This window comes from Orcinus orca, chromosome 6 (assembly GCF_937001465.1).
Source record: "Orcinus orca chromosome 6, mOrcOrc1.1, whole genome shotgun sequence".
Classification (NCBI taxonomy): Eukaryota; Metazoa; Chordata; class Mammalia; order Artiodactyla; family Delphinidae; genus Orcinus; species Orcinus orca.
Window position 1 is genome coordinate 107476987 of NC_064564.1, and position 21246 is coordinate 107498232.

Below are 21246 nucleotides of genomic sequence, written 5' to 3' on the forward strand. Positions count from 1 at the left end.
ATCTACTTCATTTCTTCATTTAGCAAATACAGGCATAAGTTGGAGGTATTGTGGGTTCGATTCCAGATACTACAATAAAGTGAATATCGCAAGAGAGCGCGTCACACAAGGTTTTTGGTTTCATAGCTCATGTGAAAGTTATGTTTACACTATACTGTAGTCTATTAAGTGTGCAATAGCATTCTGTCTAAAAAAAAAAATGTACATACCTTAATTCAAAAATGCTTTATTGCTAAAAAATGCTACCCATCATCTGAGACTTCAGCGAGTCGTAGTAGTAACAGCAAAGATCATTGATGACAGGTCACCATCACAAATATAATAATCATGAAAAAGTCTGAAATATGGCGAGAATTACCAAAATGTGACACAGAGACACAAAGTGAGCAAATGTTGTCGGGAGAATGATGCCACAAGGCCATTTGCTCAAAGGGTGCCACACACCTTCAATTTGTGAAAAACACAGTATCTATGAAGCACAATAAACAGAAGTGCAATATAACGAGGTATGCCTGTAGATCTGCACAGTTCAGCATCAGTAAGGGATGACGATTAAGATCCCAGGCTGAAGAGGCAGAGAGGATCTGTTCTCACTCCAGTTTCTGCTTGGCACTTGCCGTAAGACCTTGAGCTTGTGCCCGGTCACTGCTCTGCCTCCATGCTTAGGACAGAGGGACTTGCCTTTTTGTTTCCAGTGCAGAGACTTTGTTGTGATTGTGGTCACCCTCTGCTGCAGGCTTCTCTCCTGACTGCCTCCTCGCCTTGAAACCGTTTCCAGATTCCGACCATAACAGCTGGACCTCGGGAGTTGCTTGGTCCCACCTCCTCACTTCCTGGCCAGGGATGCTAATGCCCAGAGAGAGCAAGTGAATTTCCTAAAGCACAAAGCAAGTTCTCTGATTTCTGCTCCACCACTTGTGAGATTTCAAAAGTTCTGGTCTAAACCGAAAGGATTTCAGTTATTATTAAACCCAAGACCTGGGAAGAAAGGAACTTGGTCATGGTCAGACCCCGAGTCTGTCCTGGCAATGTTGTCCTGCGAAAGTCATTTTCCTCTCTAGCCGGTTTCCGCCACTGTGAAATGGGGATGGGCACCTTCTCTGGTCTGCCTGGGTCTACTTTTCCACCAGTCAAAGGCTTAATCACAAGATCCAGCGGCAGGTCTTGGTCTCCTGATTGTGCATCCTAAAGTGGGTGACCTCAAGCTTTTTGAGGTCAGTGGTGCAGACGTTAGGGCAGAGACTTAATATTACAACATAAAAAAAGATGCCTTTGGACCCTTTCTCTCCTCGGGGGAAGGGTTTTGTTAACAATGTTGCAGTTGGTTGTAAGGGATGTTCTAGAGCATCTCAAACTTATCTTGCACACAAATCACCTGGGGATTTTGTGAAAATGCGATTCTGGCTCCATAGGTCTGGAGTGGGGCCTGACACTCTGCATTTCTAACAGGCTTGCAGGTAATGCAGATGTTGCTGGGTCAGGGACCACACTTTGCACAGTAAGGTTCTAAATCCTTTGGTAAGGGCCCAGACTAGAGCCCACATCTCTTGATGTCTTCTCTTTGAGGTTCTTTCTACCCATCGTATTTGCCTCCCTCCTCTCTTCACAACACTGAGTTGAACTGTATTTGGTCCACAGTTATGAGTTTCTAGAATCTGAACAGCCCTTGAAATATTTTGCTACCTAATTGCAGAGCGAGGTAGGGCTCTTCTTCAGGAGAGAGTGACTCAGTAGGAAGCCATCTGAAGGGGGAGAAATACAGCTGAAGGACCTAGCATTTGGCATAAACATTTCCACCAGAAGTTTTTATACTCAAGATTATAAATATTATTCTTTTGTAGCTGTAGGCTGCAAACTACAGCCCCGGGGAAGCCCCAGCCTGTTTTTGTATGTCTCTAAGCTAAGAATGGTTTTTACATTTTTTTAGATGTAAAGATGTAAAAAAGAAAATCCAAAACTAAACAAGGAAGTATATGCAACAGAGAGGGTATGTGCCTGCAAAGCCTAAAATACTCACTCTCTGGCTCTTTACTGTCAAAGTTTGCTAACCCCGGTCTAGAGTAAGTGGAGCTTTATATTTTTCTCTAGTGAGCGAGAGGCCCAGCCTTATAGCTTGAAATTTAGTGAGACCAAGGTATCGGGGAGGCAGCCTGACTTGATGGGAGCTGGCCCGACATCTTAGCTGTGTGACCCTGAGCACATTGCTTCACCTCTCTGAACTTCTGCTCTTCCTTCACAAAATAGGGACTGTGACATCTGCTGGCTGAGTTATTGTGAGGATGAGACATGGTGTATGTAAGGAATTTAACACTTGGTAGGTGCTCAAAAAATGACAGCTGTTGTCATTGGGGCGGCCATTTGAACCCTTCTGGCGTTACTGGACGGATAACACGTTGCCCCCACCAAATCTGAGGGTCCTCCCAGCGAGCTGGGAGCAGTCTTTTAGGATAGAACACCTCTGTTCTGCCCCAACCACCACCCCCCCCTCCAGGGCAGAAAGCTCCTCTTCAGCCACCCGGACAGATGGGGTTCCTGGTGCTTGTACGCTTTCACTAACGGCAAGCTCTCTGCTCACTCTTTCCACTTGTGGGCAGCTCTGACTATTAGAAAGTGCTTCTCTCCCTCCCTAAGATATAATTCAGCAAACAGGCGCCACGCGAGCCCCAGACTGGGACGGTGAGTACTGGAAGGACACTTCCTCTTTATGGCTCCATCCAACATGTGGGTGGTAGACTCGAGCTAGTGGTTTATGGACCTTGTTTCTAAGTTGTGGCAGCCTTAAGGTCCAAAATGGGAAACAGACCAACTTGGAGTTAGCTGGAGCTAATTCTAAACCCAGTTGAGTTTGAAACTCTGGGGCTCTCGGTGTCCAGAGCCTGGAAAAGAGTGTAATGCTCTTTCTGCCCATAGATGGCAGCACCTGTACCCTTTGCCGTCTCTGTGAACGCGTGTGCGCATGAGTGTTTATGCACGTGTGCACACATGTGTACACGCATGTGTGCATGCATGTGATTTACCAGTTTTTTCCTTCGATGAATCTTGAGCTGTGGTGGCCCTAGACTAGTCGCTGGGATAGCCAGGAGCAGGTCTTGGTCTGATGGGGGAGGCTGACTTGGAAACAGACCATTAACAGTGTGACAGGGGAGATGGGTGGTGGCTCAGAGGAGCTCAGCCTCATGGGGGAAGGGGAGGTTAGAGGAGAGCTCTTGGAGGAAAGCTGGGCTTGATCATGAGCGGGAGAAAAGAACAGGAGGGATGGAAGAGAGTTTGGGAACAGAGGAAACAGTCTGTGCAAAGATTACAGGAAGATTCAAGGAACAGAGTGCAGCTGCCTCTGGCTGGAGCTTGGAGGGGTGTGGGTGGAAGACAGGAACTGATGAGAGCTGAGGCTCAAGGCGCTGATGGGGGCAGATCGTAAAAGGCTTTGAAAGGTTCGCTGAGGATCTTGTGTTTTACCTGGGGGCTGTCGGGGAGCCATGGTCGAGTCTGAGCAGAGGAGTAACAGTGGTCTGGGCTTGCTTTGTAGGCGAGGAGAGAGGAAGCAGGAGGACCAGGTAGGAAGCACTGCAGTATCCCAGGTGAGAGGCAATGGTGCCTGGACCAAAATGTTGGCAGTCGGGGTGGGGAGAAGTGGATGCATTAGGGTAGAACCAGCAGGCAGTTTTGCAGCTGAGCGTGACAGAGCAGGGAAGACTGAAGAGGTGGGTGCCTCGGTGTCTGGCCTGGCCCCGTGTGTACATGGTGGGTGACGGTGCTGATGCTGAGATGGAGAGCATTGAGGGTGAAACAGGTGGCACTTGGGAACAAATGCAGCACTGCCGGTGAGGATGAGCGTGAGATTTGGAGGTGTGTCAGAGAAGGGGGCTGGATTTGAAAGGTTTGTCCTCAGGGAGTTAACAGAAAGTGGGACGTCATTAGTCATTTGCAGGAACCCAGCTCTACTTTGATCTATCCCGTGGAACTGGGAAGTTTCTGTGGAACTCTTTGAAGAGGGCCCATGGAGGTGGCATTTAGGGGCATCTAGGTCATGGGGCCCAGATAAGCGCCCAACCTCTTTCCAGATCCCTTGCTATGCACTGGTGCCACTCACAATGCAGACATCCTCAGGACTGTCTGAGCCATTTACTGTCAGCTAAGAATAGGGTTCATTTGTGTCTTAATCCCAGGAGCCTGCAGGGCTCCACTGAATTTGGAATCTTGGACTGTCTCCCCTTGGCTTGGAGGTTTGTGCAGAGAAATTTACCAGTTCAGGCAGGAGCGAGTGTGCTCAGCTGCTCCCTGAATGTGGACGAGCTGTGAATGGGTCTGGGAGTGAGGTAGGGTGACGATCCAGGTTGTCCCTGAAAGTGTGGGAGCTGAAAGACTGGGCTGCACTATCTACTCCGGGGCCGGCGTAGGCTGGCCCTTCGTTTAGTCATCCAGCATATACGCACTGGTCCTGCTGTTTGCTAGGTCACGTGCCAGCGCTGGAGTTTCAAAGGCAAAACAGTCTAATGGAGCTCACAGTCTGATGGGAGAGAGAGACCCATCACCAGATAGTGATAATACAGTCTTACAATAATAGAGCAATGCTAAGCATAGTGGTGGGGACATGGCATGTAAACAGCTTGGGTCCCCAATCTGCACCAGTACAGGATGAGAAAGATATAATTTTTAGAAAAAGGCTTAGAGATTAATAATCAGAGTAAGCACATACACTGTTCAAAACCCTAGACATATTTTATCTCATTTAATCCTCATAATGAGCCTATGGGATAGGTTCTAACATAATCCCTCTTTTACAGAGAAGAAAACTGGGACTCAGAAAGATGAAGGAACTTGGTTAAGTTACATATTAGTTAAATGAGGGGCCATTTTTGTCTAACTCCAGGATCTTGAACCACAGCTCTGAAGTTGACCATAAGCTAAATTCAGTCATGCAGTGAGGTTACCTTCAATGCTCATGGGACTTTAGGCTGCATTAATAGAGGCATGATATCTAGAATGATGGAGGTGAGAATTCTGCTTGCCCTGCCCTGGATAGAGCTCGGCTAAATGTTGAATTCTGAGCCTTGTGCTGTCAGTAGGGACCGGGTTCGTTTGAAGTAGATCAGGGAAGCAGGGGGAGGGAACCAGACACCTTGATCTCAGGAAGAGCTGGAGGAAGGGGGGTGTACAACTTGCAGAAGACTTGAGGGGCCCAGGGTCATTGTCTTCAAGTCTCTATGGAGACAGTGGGAAGCAGGGTGGCAGACCTGTTCTGGGTGACCCCAGAGGGTAGAGTTAGGACTAGTGTGTATGAGGCATGGGAAGAGAGATCTTAGCACATCCTTGTGACAAGCCTTTTAACCAGCCAGACTGTCCAACAGAAGGTCTTGCAGCCTTGGCAGGAAGTGAGTGCCCCGTGGCTGGAGGTGTGCAAGTAGGGGCTATGTGACCTTGGTGTGGAGGGGGGGTGGGGATTGGGGACGAGTGGAAGTATCAAATGGGGCTTTGACCAGATGACCCTGAGCCCCTGACCCTGGGAGTCTTGGCCCTTTCTTTACAGGTGGTGCTGATAACGTCCTGTACCGTGCTTCCGCCTTGGTCCTGACACCTCCCAACAGGAGCAACCGTCTTCACCCAGCAGGCTGCAAGGTAGGTAGAGCAGTGCAGACACCCTGGCGTCCTTCTAAACCTAGCCCTGGCTGCCCAGGGGAGTCTGGAGGGGACTGTGGAAGCAGCTGCTGGTCGCCACAAGTGGATTCAAAGGCAGTCGCCGAGGTTTTTCTAGTAAGGCTCAGCAAATGCTTCTGCTCATTACTTCATTTACCCCTCACGGTCCCTTGAGAGGGAGGCCAGACAAGGGTGATCCCGTGGGGAAGAGGCAAGAACTGGGCTGGGTGCCAGGGCTCCTGGGCCCCGAGCCTGGCTGTGCTGCTTGCGTGCTGGGTGACTGTGGGAAAGCGCTTTCCCTCTCAAGGCCTCTGTTAGCGCTTCTGTAAGAGGGTGGACTCCCGTGAGGAGGAGGTGTAGGAATTCTTTGGAGAGGTGAGAAAAGCTGGGGTACGGCTGCCAAGGAGGCTCCAGGCTTGTTGACCATAGGAGGAGTGAGAAGTGTGAGTCATGGGGAAAGTGGATGAGTCATACCCACCTGGGATGGCCGGCAGGGCGGGGCCCGCCTGACTATCAGGTTCACAGGTGACCCGCTGAAGGAGGCTGAGAGGCAGGGGGTGGAGTGCAGAGTCCTCGGCTGGAAGCAGGAGACCTGGTTCAGGTGCCAGCTCGGGTCTCGGTTTCTCTGCCTATAAAATGGGTGCATTGGTCTCCCCCACTCACCTAACAAGGTTGTCGTGAGTACTGCACAAGCTCATAGATGCTGAAGGGCTTTGTGAGCTGTGGAAAGGGGAAGTATCAGCCCTAGGGGAATAACCCAGCTTCCAGTGTCGGAACAGAAAGAAGTGAGTTTGTGATAGCAATCGTGCGGAGAGCCTGGAAAACACCCCTCCAGGTCATGACATCACCCTTAGCTGCCAAAAGGAGAAGGGGCTGAATGCCTCAGGGCTTACTCATCCTTGCAGCCCAGCTGGCTTGGGGTGGGGGGGTGGGGGGGTGGGGGGGTGGGGTGGTGACACGACAAACCAACTGCAGCTGGAGCTGTTCCTCTTTCCCCAAGCTTAGATGAAAGGGTCTTCCGATGGTCTCCAGAATGTTGTGTCCTCAAAGCTGGGGATTCCTACAAGGCCTGCTGGGTCCTGAGAGGGGGACTTGTCCAATTGTAGCCGTATCCCGAGGGTTCTAGATAAAGGGGCAGCCCTGAAGCTGCCCAGATAGGAGGGATGGGGGCCGTCTTGGTTCTGATGCTCCTGATTTTGAGACCGAGCCCCGACAACTCCCAGAGCCGAAGTGCCTCAGAGTGATCCGTCACCAGAAAGAGTTACGCTGTGTTAATGCTTTTGGCGACAATGACACAGGAACCATCTTCTGCTTTCCCACTTCTGCAGAAGTGAGCAGCCACCGAGTGAGTACCTGTCAGCTGAGGGCTTTACATGTTCACCCCTTCCCTCCTCCATCCCTGTGCTGTACCCTACCTCACGCCCACCTCTGATGGGACCCCGCCAGTGACCTCCTCCTTGTCAAAATCCAGTGGTGTTTCCTCCGCTCTCCATGTCCTACCTCTCTGGAGCCTTGGGTACCTCCTCCTTCTGGAAGCTCTCTCTTCTTTTTGCTTCTGGTGGGCTGCACCGTTCACTTTATCTCCTACTTCTCTGACCTTCCTAATCAGGGCCCTGGTTTTTCTCCTCAAACATTCAGCAGGATTCTGACTACTTCTTTCTCGAGTTACACGTATAATAACATAGTTACTATATATACGATACTATAGTAACGTAGTTCATTCATTCGTTCATTCATTCATGCCTGCATTCACCTGACAGAAATTTGGGCCCTGGACTGGGTGATGGCGAATCAGCAACGAACGAGATTTTTCCAACCCTCATGGTCTTACCGTCTTGGGTCTTACATACATTGTTCTACACATAACAAATTCATTCTTTCCTCAGCTATGAAGGAAAGGACCAGCGTTATGGGAGCATATGGGATTGGGTGGGTGTGATGGGATCTTGTCTGGACAGATGAGGGAGGCCTTCCTGAAAACCCTCAGACCTGAAGAAGAAGTAGAAGGTGGCTGAGTGGGTAGGGACAGAGCCCCAGGCAGAGGGAACAGCATGAGTGTGGCCTTGAGGAACTCAAAGAAGGGAGCACGACAAGAGAAGGGCCTGGAGACCAGGCAGCACCTTGGTCGTGTGGGCCCTTGGGGACCTTGGTTAGGGTTTGGACTTTTTCCTAGACCCCTGGGGAACCACTGGAAGTTTTAAAGTAGGGGAGAGGTTTGCCCCGATTTCATTATTAGAACCCTTGAAAGAGAGTCACAAGCCCCACCCTGATGAGCCCCGAGGCTGTAATTTCTGGCTCTTCCACACTGTGGCATCCTGACGCTGTTCCTCAGTAGAAGGCTTGGTGTTGGGCAGCCCTGAAATGTGTACTGGGTAGTGTTCTCTGGGCTCCTTGCATTTTTTTCATTGCTGAACTTCTGCACTGGGGAGAGGAGGTGAATCAGACCCTGTCCTGCCCTGGGAGATCCAGACTTGCAGTGGCTGATGCCTGGGGCCCTGGGAGCCACAGAGGGCTTCCCCCTGAGTCAGGCACGAGGCTGAGAGGATGGGCATTCCAGGCAAGGGAGGTGCCCGTGCAAAGGCTTGGCCCCCTGCTGGAACCTCTGTGCTTGGGGACTAGTGAGCAGAGTGGCTAAAGCAGGAGGGTGGGGTTGAGGTGGGGAGACTGGGAGAGCGCGTGTGGGAGAGGCTTTGAACGCAGGGTCCTGATCCTCTGGGTGTCAGGGAGCCGTGGCAGGTCTTGAGCTGAGGGGTGGCTTGAGCAATGGGATTTGAGAACAATCAGCTGTTGGTGGGAGGCAGAGGGGAGGGCGGATCAAAGAGGCAACACTGTGAACTGGTTGGAGAGAATGAGTATCACTGGGTGAAGCCTTGTCAGTCCCACCCACCTACACACACACAGTAAAATGCTCTGTGCCTCTTTCTGTTCTGTGTCCTGTTGGGTCATTCCCCCATTGGCTGGCCCTCCTGAGGTGTTTCGCTGGGGTTTGGTTACACCCTGGGCTCCAGAGGCAAGCAGGTCTGAGCATCACTCTGGCTCTGACTTGCTATGTGCCCCTTGACATGTCCTTTAACCCCTTTCAGCCTCAGTTTCCTCCTCTGTGAAATGGGGGTGATATTAGGGTTGTTGAGGATTAATGATGGGGAAGTAAAGTCCTAAGCATATGCCTGGTACCTAGTGGTGGCTTGGTTATCTTTATTTCCCTGTTGGTTGGTAATGGCCCCGTCTTTGGCATGATCTGCCCCTTTGGGAGGCCTCCTCTGTGGCCATACATCTGTAATGTGAACTGGAAACAAGGTGTCCCCAGAAGCCCTGAAGGGAGCCTATAGTGGGATGCCGAGTGGTTTGGAGATGCCTTTACACTTCCCCCACTGGGGTGTGGCACAGGGCTGGGCTCCGAGAGCTGGACCAGGTCTTAGCTGTCTTTTAGCACCAGCACTCAGCACAAGACTGGCCTATCATGGTTCTCATAAATACTAAACAAACAAAAAAAATTTTTAATTAAAATAAAGTCATAGACCTCAGGCATCCATCTACCAGCACCTTCATCTTATGACTGAGGAATCTGGGGCCCAGAGAGGGATAGTGACTCCTCCAAGGTCATCCAGCCCTTCAGTGGCATGGCTTGGGCCTGTCTCAAGTATTTATTGCAAGTCTAATTTTTAAAATACTGACAGGACTTCCCTGGTGGCGCAGTGGTTGAGAATCTGCCTGCTAATGCAGGGGACACGGGTTCGAGCCCTGGTCTGGGAAGATCCCACATGCCGCGGAGCAACTAGGCCCGTGAGCCACAACTACTGAGCCTGCGCGTCTGGAGCCTGCGCTCCGCAACAAGAGAGGCCACGACAGTGAGAGGCCCGCGCACCGCGATGAAGAGTGGCCCCCGCTCGCCACAACTAGAAAAAGCCCTCACACAGAAACGAAGACCCAACACAGCCAAACATAAAAAAATAAATGAATTAGAAGAAGGCTCAACATTTAAAAAAAAAAATACTGACAATTTCAAAGTTCCCAAGTAGACTGGGAAAGGGGTAACAATGTCCCCTAGACAATTCTGGGGAGCATCCTGGCTAGAAGGGCCCCAAGGATATCAAGTGCAACCTCCCAGTTTACATTTGGGGAGACTGAGGCCCAGAGAGAGGTAGTGACTTGCTCAGCGTCCCCAGAGAGCGGGAAGCAGAGGAGCAGCTACAAGGCCCATGTCCAATAGGCTGCAGTAGGTGGGTGGGCTCTTCCCCCAGCCCACTGCCTCGTGTTTAAGAAAGCGAATTAGAGCATGAGCAGTCGTGTCCTGAGGAAGTTTTGGGTTTTAACTACGTCAAGGCGAAGGAGCATTTCTGGAACCGTGTGCCTGTGGAGTTGGGCCTGGCACAGCTATTTCAGACTAAGCCGCAGGGCCCTATTTATAGGCCGATGTGATTAGATTGATGTGGTCAGGAGAGGCCCGCCTGTCCTCTGCCCAGCCCAGCTATGGTGGAGGAAGAGGCCCTCAGGGGCGACGCTGACCCATGGGTGAGTAGCAAGGGATCTAGGGTCGTCCCCAAGGCCTGCTTGGAAGAGGAGCTCCGGGGAGGCCTCAGGGGAAGTCCCAGCCCTGACTCCCAGTTCATCCGCCAGCCAGGCCCTCTGCGGAGATGAAACCAGCTCCGAGCCTAGTCTCTCCGGGCTTAAAAAATCCTCCACTGCCTCAGATCAGGCCAGGACCCCTAGCAGTCAGGCCGCTCCAGTGTTTACCCACCAAGTCTTAACCCCAGGCATGCCTCGCCAGTGTTTGCATTTTCCAGTGGGGGCACACCTCCGAGCGTTTGCTTTTGCTGTTCCCTCCGCCTGGCGTGCTGGTTCCCTGTTCCCCAAAGACAAACCTCCATTCATCCTTCAAGACCCTGCTCAGATGCTCCTTTGTGGTTCATCAGGCCCTGGGCGCTTCCTGCCTTGTGTTCCTGCTGCCTAGAGCCATTTGGGTGAATACCCAAGTTCATGTGTGTGCCCCACTGGGCCGGGGAGTCCTGAGGCAGGACCTGACACAGGGAAGAAAGGAGAAAATCATGTGTGGTTGAGCCCCTACTGGGCCATTGACCTTACACGGTTTATGAGACAAGATCAGCATGCCACGCTACGTGTAGGTATTTTTAAAAGGAGTGAGAGTAGTACTTTGGAGTCAGATAGCCCTGGGTTTGGACTCTGCTCTGTACTTCCTAACTGTGTAACTTTGGGCTGAACCTTTCTGGGTCTCAGTTTCCCCATCTGTAAAATGGGCATGATGCTAGCCATGAGTTTTGGGGAAGCATTGTCAGCAAGACAAAGCTGAGAAGGACTTATCATGTTGCCTGGCCCACATTGAGCTTCTATGTGCAGGAGCAGGTGTTATTTACTCAGGGGAAACTGAGGTCAGAGCAGGGAAGCGCCTTCTCTAGGGCTCAGTGGTGGAGAGGAAAGACCAAGTCTTGGGGTCCCAGCTTCCAACTCCATCCTGTATTCTCCTCCCCTTCCTCTTTTAACCCCCTGGGCCTATTCTGTTCCCCAGATCAGGGGAAGCTTTGTTTGGGGATTGTTTTTCCTAAGAAGTTTCCTCTCTGGTGCCCCTGGATGACTCAGAGCCCTGAGTCACCAGGAGGCTGAGGGCCAGGGAGGAGTGGGGCGGGAGGAGGAGGGAAGGAGAGAAGGAACCAGGAAGCGGCCCCAATTCCAGCCCAGGCCCTCCCACTGCTTGATGGACTAGATCTGGCAAGTCCCCAGTGCTGCCTGGCCTCAGTTTCCCCAAGTGCGAGAGGAGATGTTGGGCTTTGATGAGCGTTTCCCAGTCCAGGTTGAGCCTCATCACCCCAGGTTCCCAGGCCCCCCCCCCCACCCCGAGCTATAGACAGACGCTGGGCGTGGGGTTTTCAGGAGCTCCCAGGTAACTCTGCTGCACACCTGGTCTGTAGAGGTGTTTGGGAACCATGTGGCTCGTGGCTGCTTTCCCCTGGGCCTCAGAGGGGCTGCTCAGCCTCTGCTTGACCGTCAGCACGAACTCACGGAGAGCACTCTTCTTGCTGAATGCCTTGGGAATGGTGCCCGGGAAGCGCATGGGCTTTAAAAAACCAAAACCAAAACCAGCTTTATTGCAGTATAACTTACGTAAATTGCTGGAGTAAGTTTACATATAATTTACATACATATAATTCACTGGTTTTAATTAATTCAGTAATTTTTAGTAAACTTACATGAGGGATGCCAGTGTCACCACAATCCAGTTTGAGAACATTTTTATCACCCCTCATCACCCCTAAAAGGTGTCTGTGCCTGCTGGCCAGCACTCTGCACACCCACCTCCTAGCCCACCACTAATCTACTTTCTGTCTCTCTGGATGCCCAGACCTGTGTGCAACTCCCAGCTTCACCCTTTCTGGCTGTGTGACCTCCTGCAGGTTATCGCCCCTCCCTGAGCCTTGGATTTCTCTCCCGTAGGGGAGGAGGCATAGCCTCCTTGTAGCTCTTTGGTTGAATTGGACTAACGTGATAGAGTGTCTGATGCACAGTAGGGGCTGGGGTCGAGCGAGCCTGGTAGGCAGCACACAGGATGTGGTACAGATACGTGGGCACAGTTGTAACAATACAGCAAACATCTGATAGACTCACTGTGTGTCAGGCCCTGGGCTAAGCCCTGTAATTGCTATATCTCCTTCAATCCCCACGACAAGACTTCTTAGGTAAATGTCAATATCATTTCCATTTTATAGCCAAAGAAACTGAGGCACTGAGAAGGGGAGTAACTTTTGCAAGGTCGTGTAGGTAACGGTTGATAGTACTAGGAGTCAGTCCCAGAGCCTGTCCTCCTTGACCTTCACACAACAGATGGGAATCATGGAGCAAGGGACACAGTGTGTGAACCCAGGGCAAGGTTTATGGCATACACTTCCAAGGGACAGGGCCTGCGACAGTGGACGTGAGATTCAAAAGATGATAGATAGCACAGATCTTCCTTAACTTAAAATGGGGTTACGTCCCAATAAGTTGAAAATATCTTAAGTCACAATGCATTTAATACACCTAACCTACCTTGCCTTCACATGTCATAGCTTAGCCTAGCCTACCTTAAATGTGCTCAGAACACTTACATTAGCCTACACTTGGGCAAAATCTAACACAAAGCCTACTTTATAATAAAGTGTTGATTATCTCATGTAATTTGTTGAATACTGTCCTGACAGTGAAAAAACAGAATGGCTGTCTGGGTGCAGAATCGTTATGAGTGTACCGGTTGTTTCCTCTGGTGATCGCATGGCTGTCTGGGAGCGGCCGCAGCCCAGCATCACAACAGAGAATAGTACAGCATATCGCTAGCCCAGGAAAGATCAAAATTGAAAGCACTTTTTTTTTTAAGTCTTTATTGAATTTGTTACAATATTGCTTCTGTTTTCTGTTTTGGTTTTTTGGCCACGAGGCATGTGGGATCTTAGTCCCCCTACCAGGTTTCTAGGGAATGTGTATTGCTTTTGCACAGTCGTAAAGTCCCAAAATCCTAAGTTGGACCATCACAAGTCAGGGACCGTCTATACAGAGTACATCACACAGCAGAAGTGACATGGTGCATGGTGTGTGATCCAAGCTGTAAGTGACATGGGACGCAGCACGTGGACCGTGCACCAGGGTACACAGGCAGGACAAGGTATGAGGAACACAGGGTCTGGTATGGGACACAGAGAACACGGTGTATGGGACGCTGGGCGTGGTTCAAAGTATATGACGCAGGAACAAGGTCCCCAGGGTATAGGGTTTGATGTGCGGCAGCGGGGCACAGAGGGTCCTTTTTTCATGTCAGTGCCTGGGGCCCCAGCATGTGGCAGCAGGAGCCAATTTTCTCCTCTCACAAAGGCCTGTCTGGTTTGTCTCCTCCTCTCTGCGTCTTTGGGTGCCAAAGAGTGGGAGTGTCCCAGAGGACTGGAGCTCAGACTACCCCCCTACCAGCTCAGACAGGGGTCAAGGCTTGGGGCCAAGTTCATGGCTCAGGAAGAGCCTGCCAGGCCTCCAAGTCCCCTCTGTCAGAAGCAGCTGTGAGCCCCTGTTGGCTGGGCCGGAGCCGGGTAATTTTCCTCTAAGCCGTCCTCCCTCCTGCTTCCCTCCCTGGCTGCCACTGCGGCTGTGAGCGCGTCTTAGTTGCGGGGCTTAAGGGAGAGAGAGCCCCTACGGCTGCTGGGGCAGAGGAGCCCATCCCTACCAGCTGCTGTCAGAGTGGGGGAAACGGAGGTGCACGTGCGGCGGGGAGGCTGTGGCTCCCGCGCTAGCATTGCCCAAGCCCTCCTGGCACCTGACGCTCACTCCCTTACCTTGTCTCATCTGCACAAGGCCTCCAATAGCCTGATGAGGAGACTGAAGCTTAGAGAGGCAAAGAGCTTGCCTGAGGTCATGCAGTCAGAGCCACAGCTGAGGCTAGACCCCCCACCCCCAGCTCTCCGGGAGGCAGGAAGTATAGAGGCAAGAGGTGTCGCAGAGGGTGTCGGGGGGAAGGTGGAGGGGGTTGTCAGTGGGTGATGAGGCTGCAAGAGCGTGTAGGTACCAGATCCCAGAGGGCCTTAAAACCCAAGCTGAGGAGTCCTGACTTCTTTCAGTTTGCACTGGGGTCCGTGGAAGGGTCTTGAGCAGGGAATAATGGGATCCCTGTGGATAAAGGGAGAGTCGAAGGCACTGAGGAAGCTGGTGCAGTGGTTCCAGAGAAAAGATGGGAACCCTGAACCAGGACAGTGTCTGGGAGGCGGGAGAGGGACGTGAGTGTAAATGGGGAGTATGTGGGGTTGAGCGTCTCTGCTCTGGCCTCAGCCCTTGTGTATGGCCTGGTGGGATGACTCTGGAGTGTCCCAGAGGGTTCTGGAAGCCCTCAGAGGGCTTGATGATGCGGGTCATTGGGCAGGTGCCTGGATGGAGGTGAGGCTGGGAGAACATCTGGGGAAAGGAGACAGCACCCGTTCCAGAGCCCTGTCATGTGCTAGGCACTGTGCTTTGTGGACTGGATCTCATTCATTTCTTCCAGCTGGTTACGATTATTCACTGAGCTGGGAAAGGAACAAAAGGGTTCCAGTACTATACCTCTGTTTGTGTTTAAGAGGGGAAAGTACGTTTTAAAAAGCCTTATTAAAATTAAAGCGATTAGTAAGGATAAAAAATATCTTTGAATCTCTGGTAGTTCTATTGTAGTTAAAAGTTTGAGATAAATTGCAGAGAATTTCTAATCATGCTATAGCATTTGGAGTTTTTCCATAACTGATTTTTACTAGTGTCAAGTTCCAGCAAGCCTGTGAGATAGTCTGGCTTTTCTGTACCCAGGGACACAGGTTCAGAGAGCTTGAGTCACTTGCAGGGTCACCTAGGTAGTAAGAGACAGGGCTGGGATCGGGCAGTGACTCCAGAGCCCTTGTGCCTTGGGCTGGGAGGAGACCAGAGGAGAGGGGAGGGCATCATAACGACGTTTGTGGATGGGGTGGGAGGCAAGGGGGGCTCTTGAAGTGCTGGATTGAGGCCCCCTCCTAAGAAGCCTTCCTATCCTTGGCACCAGCCATCCCTCCAGGTCTCTGGGCCTTGGCTGGGACCTTCCAGTCCTACCCTGCTTTGGATGCCAGGATGCAGAGATAGAAGTCAAGGGTGGGTATGGGGGCCAGTGGGCTGTTCGTTTCCGGGGCCTGGACACATGCCGGGGGCTTGTCTTTGGGTGTTGCAGTTACTGAGCGCTTGCTGTGTGCTAATAAGCACAGTGCTGGGAGCTCCTTCAACCCTCCTCCCAGATGACCCCCAGGGTAGGACTCATCACCGCATTTTATAGAGGAGGAAATTGAAACACTGCAGAAGGGCCATTGGCCCAAGTACCCCCCGCCCCCCCCCCTCCCCCCCGAGGTAGGGATTTGGGCTCTGTCCAAACTCAGCCTGGATATTATCTTGTCTTCCCTTGGATGGAAGGTTGTGCACCCCTCACCCTACTGGTCATTCTTGGTATCCCGAGCTCACCTAAGCTCCGCTCCTGGATTCTGCTCCTGGATTCTGGACTCTCTCCCCTGTCCTGAACCTGCCCCCTTTGTGTTTCTTGGAAGTTCTGCCTGCAAGGTACAAACTGACACCCAGAAAATGGGCTCCTGTTTACAGGAGGTCTTGGCTGTCACTGGCTGTGCAAAGCTTGGGGACAGAGAAAGGCTTCACTTGGAGCCTGCAGCAGGAGGGATATGTCACCGTCTTCTGAGGTCCTGTCATTATTGCTCCCATCATGGTGATTATTGGCCTAGGGAGCTGGGTCCTGCTGAAGGATGAACTTGATCCCCAGACAGACAGTGGGGGACCTTGACCAGATGCTCAAACATTGTTTGCCTTTTGCTGTTTCTTTCAGAATCTTAAAGTCCCAGGGCCTGAAGTGTCCTTAGAAATGGGCTGGTTTGCTCATCATCTGAGTCCCCTTGGCTGGGTCACCACTGGGCCACTCATTATCTCTCTGGAAGAGGGGGAAGGAAACCGGCATTTCTGAACTGTCTTATGCCAGGCATGGTCCTAGGATCTTCCACATTTATGGTCTCATTCAGTGCTCTCCACTCACCTTTGAGAAAAACATTTTAACCCCGATTTTATACATAAGGAACTTGAGTGTCAGAGAGAGAGAGAGAGAGAGAGAGAGATTGAGAGAGAGAGAGAGAGAGAGAGAGAGACGCTTCCTAGCCCCCAGCAAACAACCACCACAGCTTCCTCTATATGTGCATACGCTAGGCCAAGCACTGTGCTAAGCCCCAAACGTATTTTTACCTTACGACATTCTCACAGCAACTCTGGGAAGAAGCAATTCTAATCCCCATTTTACAGATGAGGAAATTGAGGCTCAGAGAGCAGAAGCCACGGAGCTAGAAGTGGTAGGTCGGGATTTATACACAGCTTTTCCTGTTGGGAGCTCTTTCCACAATCATGCACATTGTTTTTCTCTCTGTTGGAAAGCCTTTCCTCTGTGGAGCAGGGAGCTGCCTCCTGTGGCCTTTGTTGCTTCTGGCTCTGGTTTGGGCCCCGTAGGCCCTGCTGCCCCAGGAGGCTGGCGGGCGGAGACTGTGTTCCTACCTTCTACTGGTCCTGCACCGCAGTGCCCGTAGTTGGGCCTCACTGTCCTGCTGCTGATAGTGTTTGTGCCTGGACTCCCCTATCGGTGGGCTGTGGGGTGCCAGAGGGGCTACGATACAGCTGTTCGCAGCTCCAGCTGCTGGCCTGCCAAGCCTCCCAGGGCCACTGCCTCCCCAGAGAAGGGGACACTGACTTCAAAGTGGACCCTGGCAGGGAGGGCACTGACTCACACCCACGGCCAGATCTGGCTGCTTCCAGGGCACAGGCTCAGGAAGTGGCGGGGTTAGTCCCCCTCTGAATGTCCTGCCCTGGCTCTCAGCACTAGGTGGGGTTGCCTCCGAAGCTGGGGAAGAGCCAGTGGCTTTGGTCCCAGGGATAGTCAGCCTCTTGGAGTCCCACTGGCCATCTCCCCGCCAGCTGTCCACACCCAGGGTAGACTGGGCCAGGGCAGAGGTCCAGCTGGCCCTTACAGGGCGCCTTGTCATGTCATGGGCTCAGGCCTTACCTCTGGCCCAGGAATGGAGACCTGGGTTCTAGGTCTGCTCTGCCAGGTACTTGCTATGTGATTCTCAGAAGTTACGCTCTTGTTCTTGGTGTCATAGTCTACAAAGAGAGGATGGACTAGTGAGCGTTGCTACAGATAAGTCCTACTCTGTGCAATGCACTCCAACAGTCTCGCTCCTGAGCTCCCAACTGTCCTGCAACTGGGCACTACTATCCCTTTTTACAGATGAGTGACCCAACGCTCAGAGAGGGAAAGCAACTTGCTCCAGGTTCCACAGCCCAGACCTGAACTCAAGAATCTCCTGTGAAGTCTGTAGCCTTCCTCCAGCACCACCACGCTGCTCTCACGTGGCACATGCTGAACAGAGGCCTCTGTGCAAAGAAAGCAGTTCAAAAAATGGGCACTAACTTTTGGGAAGCTTCTACTGTGTGTCGGGCCCTGGGCCTCCTCACTGCTCTGTGAGCTGGGTATCATTCTCCCCATTTTATAGATAAGGAAACTGAGGCCCTGATCACAGGAGCTGAGTCTCCCAGATTCTAAAACGTGTTCTTTCAAGTCCCCAGGGCTCCCCAGACCTCACAGAGGCCCTGTCTGCTTTCACTGGGTTTCATAACTGCCTTCTCTGTTTACTGCCTGTTGTCCCATTTAGCAAAAGCAGAGGGGTGGGTATTCCCAGGAGGACCCAGAGCCCAGCAGTGACCCAGAAAGCAAGCAAGATCTGAGAGAAGACTTTCCATGAGTAGCCGGCTGCCTGGGAATCAAGAACAACAGTGTTTGGGGTGAAGAAAAAAGAACAGGGTGGTGTCTTCCAGGGCCAGCCAAGGCCTTTTGTACATCGAGGCCGGGGGCGGAGGGTGAGGCTGCCTGCTCCCATCTCTGATAGCTGCCTTGGGAGGTCCAGGGAGACACGGAGGCTAGCCTAAGGTCACAGAGGAGCAGGGCCAGAGCTGGTGGTGGGGGTCCTGGATCCAACTACAGGGGAGAGATGTGGGCTGATGCTGAAAGCCACTTACTGTGTGTAGCACTAGGCGGGAGCCTGGAACACCCAAGATCAGAGGGCAAGGGGATCTCTGAGGTCCAGAGAAGGGCAGGGACTAGGGCGTACTCACACAGCGAGTGGTGGCAGAGCCGGGCTGCCTCTCAAGTACAGGAGGCCGTGCCTGACTTGTGTGCCCATGAGTGGCACAGAGTGTAGGTACCACAGTCCATCTTCCACCCAGTGGCTGCAGCCTGGGGACCTTCCTAGGACAAGCCTCTGTCCTGGGTGCTCACAGGTGCAGGTGCAGGGCTGGAGGGCTGCGACCTTTTCAGCCTGGGACGCGTGGTAGGGACGGCCACCCCATGGAGTTCGGGCTGCCAGGCTTGGCTCGGGCTTGACTGAGTCCGCGCCTGCAACCCTTTACCTGTAAACGGTACTGTTTCTCCCTTCCTGCCCAGGTGGGATGGTGCTGGGAGGCCCTGCCTGATCCCCAGATAGAGCTTGGGCACTGGAGCCAGCCAGGCTTGTGTTTGAATCTCAGCAGTGCCTCTTTCTAGCTGAATGACCCCAAGCAAGTGACTGAAACTCCCTGAATCTCTGTTTCCTGGTCTATAAAATGAGAAATTTAATACCTCTTTCCCCTGGTTGCTGTGAGGAGACTCAGAATCAGACACCGCCCATCCCTTCCTCCCTCTCTTCTCCCAGAGATGTCTGGATCCAGAGGTGAGATGGCATGCTGCCATCGGTGACCACCGTGCCCCCTTGTGTAGTTCAGGGGCCCTGCACCGTCTCATTCAGAAGGACCTGTAGAGGCAACCTGGACCAGTGCTCCCATTTTACAGATGGAAACCCTGAGGCTTAGAGACGTGTCGGTTCTGGATATGGTTGTAGAGCCAGTATCTGGGAATGCTGGGCTAGGAATGAGGCTTAGAGTCAGAGCATCAGGGCCTACCCCATCTTTTGGGTATCTGGACCTTGAGGCCCAGATAGGGACAGTGATTTGCCCAAAGTCCCCCAGGAAGTCAGTGGCAGAGGGAAGCCTAGCACTGGGTGGGGACTCTTCCTTTCTACCTAGAAGTTTTTCTTTTGCATTTAAGTCCCCCCACTGGCCCCTGCCCCCAACCTCGCCCTGAACTCATCCTCTTCCAGGCAGGGAGCAGCATAAGACCATGCCCCCATCACAGTCTGCACACATCACTGCCCTGTAGTGAGAGTTTCTAGGCCATGGGCTCCCCGAGGGCAGGAGCCAGGGCCTGTTCACCAGGTCTCTAGCGCTGAGGACCCAGGCTCCAGAGCTATGTGACAGGCAAAGCTGCAGGGCCTTTGTGATCATTAACCAGGGGCCAGTGACCCTGGGCTAGTGGTCAGTGACCCCTGGCACTAAGGCCAAGCCACAGCAGCCCTCTGTTAATCACCAACTGAGCAGAAAGGACGGCTCAGCTGGGCCAGATGCCGACTCAGGGTCATTCGGGGGACAGGGATGACAAGGAAATTTCTTCCTCCTGCTTGTTTGGATTTTCCAAATTGTCTAATGAGCAGGTATCATTCTCTATTTCAAAGGTATTATTTCTAGATCAGTCTTTTTTTTTTTTTTCTCGGCCATGCCACGTGGCATACAGGATCTTGGTTCCCCGGCCAGGGATGGAATCCGTGCCCCCTGCAGTGGAAGCGCAGAGTCTTAACCACTGGACTACAGAGGAAGTCCCCGTAGATCAGTCTTTTATAAAAAAAAAAAAAAAAAAAACCCAAAACACCAAAAAAAACTTCATTGGATAAATACTTGTAAATAGTTTCAATCCCTAGAGCACATTAAAAAAAATTTTCACACAAGTATATTGAGGTATAATTTAGATGCCAGAACAATTCACCCATGCTAAGCAGACGGGACTGTGATTTTGAGTACATTTTTCAGTTGTGTAATCATCACCATAATCCAGAGTTAGAATGTTTTCATCACCCTAAGATGTTCCCTTGTGCCAATGGCAGCGATGTGGGTGCTTAACCCCAACCTCTTATCCCTTTCAAACAAACTGGCTTGACGGTTTGGTGTTCGCCCCCCTTGATTTTTTTAAGGATGTATACAAAACCAGACACCCTCATAACACAGAGGAGAGGAGTCACACTAGAGTCCTTGTGCAAATCGCCTTTTGCACTTGGAGAGCCCTCCGTGCTTATTGAGCACCTACTATGTGCCAGGGACGGTCCGCACTAGCTTATTGTTTTTTCACAGCTGCAGAGTGGTCTGTTGTATGGCGGCTCCATAATTTGTTTAACCGGGACACTTGGGTCCTTTCCCGTTTTCTTCCAACAATGCTTCAGTGAACATCCTTGCACGTATATTTCCACGTTCCTCTGCAAGTGATACTGAAGGAAATGGCACTGTTGTTGCAATATGTGTTTCGAATTTGTGGTCATAAATTGCTCTCTAGAGAGGGGAGACTGGTTTATACTTCCATCAAGAGCATACGAGAACTGTGGGGTTTTTATAACCCTCGAAATGCCTAAGGAGAGGGAAGAGCTCTGTGAATTTAGGCCAGAGCTGATTCACTGCAGGCTCTACAGGCCCAGGACTAGACATAGGGCTTCAAGAACTCGGGCATCTCTCTGTGGTTCCCCACAGACACTGGGATAAAATTCAGACTCTTCAGTGTGACACACAGGCCCCTGTGACCCCCGCCACCCTCTCCAGCCTCATCTCTTCTTGCTCCTGTGTTTGAGACAGGACCCCTCCTTAGTCACTGCATGTGGCCTGCATTTGCCCTTTGCCCATGCTGTTCCCTCCTCAGAATGCCTCTTCTTCTCAACCTCCCTCCTCCCTGTCCTTCAAGGCCCAGGTCACAAGTCCCTTTGTCCATGAAGCTTTCTTATAATCCCTGCAGTCTGATTTGTCTTCTCCGTGTGTGTGTTCATTTAGCCCTTTATCTGACCCACAGTCCATCTTAAATGGGAGGAAGCTGTGTGTGATGGAAGGCAAACTTCAGCCTGATTAGATAGAAACTGGGCTCCAGGAGGAGCTGGTGTGGATGACTAAAGCTCGTGGGGAAGGGGGATGGGAACTCCCATTTACTAA

At 51.9% G+C, this 21246-nt stretch overlaps 1 protein-coding gene across 1 annotated transcript in view; it reads left to right on the plus strand.

The window, feature by feature from the left end:
- Positions 1-21246, plus strand: part of GSN (gelsolin) — a 56693-nt gene that overhangs the window by 6436 nt on the left and 29011 nt on the right. The window contains exon 2 of the mRNA XM_012532866.3: positions 5528-5616. The gene's annotated coding sequence lies outside the window, so the exon portion shown is untranslated. The remainder of the gene's footprint in view (positions 1-5527; positions 5617-21246) is intronic.